This window comes from Petaurus breviceps, unplaced genomic scaffold (assembly GCF_028583685.1).
Source record: "Petaurus breviceps papuanus isolate PSGF00001 unplaced genomic scaffold, PetGlider_PUasm1.0 91041, whole genome shotgun sequence".
Lineage (NCBI taxonomy): Eukaryota > Metazoa > Chordata > Mammalia > Diprotodontia > Petauridae > Petaurus > Petaurus breviceps.
The window spans coordinates 9,920,585-9,926,368 of record NW_027187400.1 but is presented as its reverse complement, the minus strand read 5'-3'; the positions used below and the strand labels follow the sequence as shown (position 1 = coordinate 9,926,368).

General features: G+C 46.1%; 1 protein-coding gene across 2 annotated transcripts in view; it reads right to left on the bottom strand.

The window, feature by feature from the left end:
* Positions 1 to 363, bottom strand: part of HTR1D (5-hydroxytryptamine receptor 1D) — a 16,871-nt gene extending 16,508 nt beyond the window's left edge. Inside the window, exon 1 of one of the 2 annotated variants that reach the window (XM_069079585.1) lies at positions 25 to 363. The gene's annotated coding sequence lies outside the window, so the exon portion shown is untranslated. The remainder of the gene's footprint in view (positions 1 to 24) is intronic. The other variant, XM_069079584.1, reaches the window with a different exon arrangement.
* Positions 364 to 5,784: the final 5,421 nt, after the last annotated feature.

The following is a 5,784-nucleotide window of genomic DNA, read 5'->3' as shown; positions in this document are numbered from 1 at the left end:
GGGGGGGGGGGGGTCCTCTCTTACCAGATGGTCAAGCGCTGTCTGGGAAGGGCTCCGAGATCGTCCCTTTCGGCTCTCGCCTTTCAGGGGGGCTGCTGCCACCGCTTTCCTCACCTTCCCCCCAGTTCCCCCGGCTTCCTTCCCTGCCTCATCTTCCCTCTCTCGCCTTCGTCCTTCCTTCTTTTCTCCTGACCTTTTTATGTCTCTCCCCTTCTCTCCTGCTCCTGCTTTCCCCTCTCTCAGGTCTTTCTCTTCCTCCCCGAGCTCTCTCTCCTGCCCTCCTGCTCTGTCTCTCACCGACTCCTCCTCTCTTCCCCTCCCCACTCGCCTTCTCCTCCCTCTGGCTCTCTATCTTCCCACCTCTCCTCCACTCCCCGCTCTCTCTCCCCCCTTCCCCTACCCTTCTCCCTCTCTTTCCTCTCCTCCCAGTCAGGGCTCCTCCCCCACTGCTTCCCCTCTCCTCTTCCCTTCTTTTCTTTCACCACTCTCTCTTTCCTCCTCTCCCTTCACCCCCCTCTCCTCTCTACCCTCTGAAAGGTCTTTTTCATCTTTCCTTACCCTTCTTACCTTCTATGTTCTCTCTCAATCCTTTTCTCTCTCTTGGAAGCTGTTCCCTTTCTCTCATTCCCTATTCTTAATAATAATAACAATAAAAATCACTCAGGCTTATATATGGTTTTGTTTGAACTTCATCACAATTCCTTGAAATACATACATTACCTCCCTGTATTAATACTATAGTATCCCTATTTTTTTTTGGAGGGGGGAAGGCAGGGCAATCAGGGTTAAGTGACTTGCCCAAGGTCACACAGCTAATAAGTATCAAGTATCTTGGGCTGCATTTGAACTCAGACCATCCTGACTCCAGGGCCAGAGCTCTATTCACTGCACCACCTAACTACCTCAGTATCCCTATTTTACAGATGAGGAAACAGGGGTTCAGTGAAATTAAGTGATTGGCTCTCTCCTTGCTTATCTCCTCTTCTCCACATTCTTCTTGGGCCTGCCTGGAAGGCAACAGAATGAACTCCAACCTTACACTGTTGAGGGTAAGTTGCCTCTAAGCTGTGAGGGGGGAAACCCACTGGTTTTGGAGTGAGAAGACCTGTATTCAAGTCCTGACTATGCCATTTCTGCCTGGTGGCCATTGACATTGACTTAACTTCCCTGGATCTCAATTTCCTCTTCCATTAAATGAGAGGCTTGTACTAAGTTCCCTAGATGGGTGATTGTATCATCCCAGTCCAACCATAGGAGATAAAGGCAGGTTTCATTTCCTCTAGGGATCTGTCTGCAGCACACAAAGACAATTCTGAAATCTACAGACTTCAACGTGAGCTCCATGTGGCTCAGATGCCTCTTCCTTCTTCAATAAATATTTACCAAGAGCCTGGGTGCTTGGGGTGGAAAAGGAAGGGACTAGACAGGACATAGGGAAGTAGTGAAGGGTTCCAGGAAGGCAGATTTGACCTCAGTAAAAAGATTTCCTACGACAATTAGATCTGTCTGACCTTGAAACAACAGTAGCAATAGCTAACCTTCACAAAGCACCTACTATGTGTCAGCACTATGCTAAGGACTTTATAATTCTTACCTCATCTGATTCTCACTGTAAACATGGGAGGTAGATGCTATCATAACCCCCATTTTACAGAAAGGGAGACAGCAGGGGTTCAGTGACTTGTGCAGGGCCATACAACTAGTGTCTGAGGCTGGATTTGAACTCAGGTCTTCCTGATTCCAGGCCTGGCATGACCTATCTTGCATTGTCTCTAATAGGGTTCACAGATCTAGAGCTGGAGGAGTTGGTCTAAGATATCTAATTCTATCCCCCATTTTACAAATGGGGGTGTGAAGCCCAGGACAGTAAAGCGATTTGTCCGAGGTCACGGGCAGTAAGCTGGGATTCAAACCCAGGCCTCTGGCTCCAGGGGCAGGGCCCTTTCCACTCTACCATGCACCAAAAGATGACCTGACTGGGATATTGGCGAGTATGATTTAGCCTTTATATTCAGGGACCTATTACAAACACCTCATGGCCTCTCAGGGACCGGCAGGTCCTCTAAAACCCTCAAGTTGGGAGTCACTGACTGCTCATTTAAGCCAGGTTCTAGGAGAAATCAGAGGCTGGAGACATTGTGAAGGGCTTGAAATGCTCTAGGAATGAAGAAAGAACTCCATCAGAGCAGGGTCTACAAAACCCAAGGAGGAGAGAAGTGTTTAGGGACAGGAGGAAAACCAGCCTAGAATGAAGGGGGTGGGCAGTGGAAGATCAGGTTGGAGAAGTCATTTTGGGGCCCTGCTAGTGTGCTATCCCTAGAAGGAAGGAATGCACATGAATGGAGAGGTAAGTTGGGGACAGGGCCTTGAATGCCAGGCTAAGGTACCCCAGATACTCAGAGAGACTCCTTTAAGGCTGTCTTAACTTTGGTGAATAAGGTCTTAACTTTGTCAATAAAATCTTTCCAGTTTTGCCAGGCCCAGATTCAGGGTCTGACATTATTGGTCTGCCTCCTGGTTCTGAGTTCAGATTTCATCTCTGTTACTACCATTGTAATCTAGGTCAAGTCACTTAATCTCCAGGCCTCTGTTTCCTCATCTGTAAAATGAGGAGGTTGGAATAGTTGGCTTCTGAGGTCCCTTCCAGCTCTAAACCTATGATTCCCCCAGAAACACTAGGTTCATTGGCTGATTTGAGTGAGGGAGTATTTTGAAAAGTGCAGGGCTAACTGGGGGTGGGAAGAACTGAACGGGGGCTGGACTAACAGACTGTGAAAGATAGATGGATGGATAGAGAGTCTGTGAGGGAGGAACTGAGAGGCTGAGAAGGGGCTTTGGGGAGCAGGACTGAGGTGCTAGAGGAAAGAAAGGAACTGAGGGGGGTGGAGGAAATAGGATCTTGTTTTAGTACTATAAATCTGGGTTCTCGGCTCTCCCAGGGATCTGGAACAGAGTGTATATAGTTTGCAGAGGGGGAAGGCAGAACTATAAGGTTATAGACAAAGAGGTTTGTGGGGAGCAGGGTAAAAGCAGGAGGCCTGGGGTACCAATTCTCCTTGGGGAGTGGGAGGGTGGAGTGGATTTGGCCTGTGCTGGAGAACAGGAAGGGTGACCTAGGTGGTTACAGGAAGGGTCCAGAAGAGGTCTGTGGCCTGGTATCCTGGGAACTTGCCTGACCTGCTGGGTGGAGGCTGTCCAGAAGAGACAATCGATCAACCCACTGCCTAATTCACCGTCCCCACCGGATGGAGATTTGAATCCTCTCTAGTCTTTCTGCAAAACCCCAGACCCAGCTTGGTCTACATCTCCATGGTAAAAAATGTCCAGGAAGTTAGCTTCATTTTTTTCTTTTTACCTCAATGCTTAGCTTTACTAAAACAAAAGCTTAAAAACGACTGAAGAATTGTACTGAGGCCGGGCCTAGCCCAGGATCCAGAAGAGATTCAACCTTGGAAAAAAAACCTTCATAGCTATTTCAAAAATCTTCCCCAAAGGAAAACAGTATTAAGATTCAGTGTGAGAGTGACTGTGGTCAGGCAAGATGCTGTTTATGTGAATCTGAACTTAAAGGACCGGACTCTTGGTCATCTGCTAAAGACTCCCTCTTCCTCCAAGACCCAACTCAAATGCCACCTTCTCCACAGAGTATCTCCCACTAACAACCCCTCCCACCTCCACCCAGGAAAGTAATGTATCCTTCCTCATGTGTCTCCTAGCACTTGGCTTAAAGCAGGGGTCAATGGCCCCCAGCATGGGGAGAGGCAGTGGACCCCTGAGGGATCACAGGATTTTTGCAACTATTCCCTAAATACCTAGCCAGGGGTGAGGAACCTGCAGCCTCAAGACCACTGGCCCTCTAGGTTCTCAAGTGTGGCCCTTTGGCTGAATCCAAACTTCACAGAACAAAACCCCTTAATAAAAGGATTTGTTTAGTAAAACTTGGTCTCCGTCAAAAGACCTCATTCAAGGACCTAGAAGGCTACATGTGGCCTCGAGGCTGCAGGTTCCCCACCCCCAATAGGTACACAAATATACCACCTAGAGTCCACCATGTATCTTACACGTGTATGTATTATTTTTATTTCTTTTAAAAATTACATTTTCTTTCATCTAACAAAAAATTATGTTCTCTCCTCACCTTCCAGCTGCTGAGAAAAAATAAACCCTTGCGATAAATATGCATACTCAAGCAAAATTAACCTATGGATTATTTTTCAAATGTATCTAGATGCTCTAATAGCTAATAAAACAATTTAAAATATTGCTGATTCCATAACACCATTTCATCATTATATATTTTTTCAATTGGGTTGTTTATTAAACACCTACTGTGTGCTAAGTGCTGGCCATGGTCCCTCCCGAGCCTTGAAGGGCTCACAATCTAATGGTCTGCCCAGAGTCATTCAGGTGGCATACGCTGGTCTTTCTGGCCCTGAGGTCGTTCTGCCAGGCTGCCTCTCCTTGAACAAGGTGGAAGCTTAAAAAGAGATCATTCAATTTGAACATAATCCCTGCAAACCGAGGATGGCCTTCATGCAAGCTGATCATCACTGGCATGAGGGTTGGGGCATCAGACCAGCTCTTCTGCCCACAAAAATCAATGGTTGTATTTCAGAGGATTTACAGAAAAATAGGAGTGAGGATTGTACACAATGAAAGGCTGCTACCCACACCAGTGTACAGAGGGCTGGATGCAAAATCAGAAAGCCTTGGGTTCAAATGCCATCTCAGACATTTACTAACCGTAAGTCTGGAGCAAGCCATTTAGCCTCCATTTGCCTCAGTTTCCTCATTTGTAAAATGGGGTTAATAATAGCACTTACCTTTCAGGATTGTTGAGAAGCTCAAATGAGATAATCATTGTAAAACACTTTGCAAAACTTAAATTGCTACATAAATCCTAGCTATTGCTATTATTAATAATAATAATACTAATTGAGAAGTATTTATTAAGCACCTATTCAGTGGTCTGGGGACATGAAGAAAAATTAAGCAAGTCCTTCCCTCAAAGACCTTGCAATCCATCATGGAAGACAGCATTGTATACCCAGATCAGTAACTATAAATTAAATCTATAATATGGATGCCCAGTAATTTGGATGGAAGGGACCCATGACTTGGGGAGATCAGGAAAGGCTTCAGGCAGAGGTTGGCACTTGAGTCAAGATTACTTAAGGCAATAAGGGTTAAGTGACTTGACCCAGGTCACACAGCTAGTACATATCTGAAGCCACATTTGAACTCAGGTCCTCCTGATGTCAAGGCTTCTGCTCTATTCGATGTACCATGGAGTCAAGCTTTTAGGGAAAGCAGGGATTCTAAGAGGCAATTAGCTAATTCACGTTACCACAATTTGTTTAGCCACTCCATAGTTGATGGGTATCTACTTTGTTGTCAATTTGTATCCCTAAGCACTTAGCACAGCACTTGCCACATAGTAGGTACCTAATTAATGGGGTTTTTTTTGCTTTTTTGGAGGGCAGTTGGGGTTGAGTTGCACAAAGTCACATGACTAGTAATTATGTCAAGTATCTGAGGTCGGATTTGAACTCAGGTCCTCCTGATTCCAGAGCCAGTGCTCTATTCACTGCACCACCTAGATGCCCCTATAATTAAAGTTTATGGACTGACTGGTTGACAGTAGGGAATGCCTTGAAGAGGGACAGCCAGGGTGCCTCATTCCTGCCTCCTGCTATTTACAAATGGCTCAGAGCTGCTCAATGCCAAGCAGAAGGGCGGGGCACTGTGGCTAGAATAACTGAGAAGACTAACTTATTTGTGACT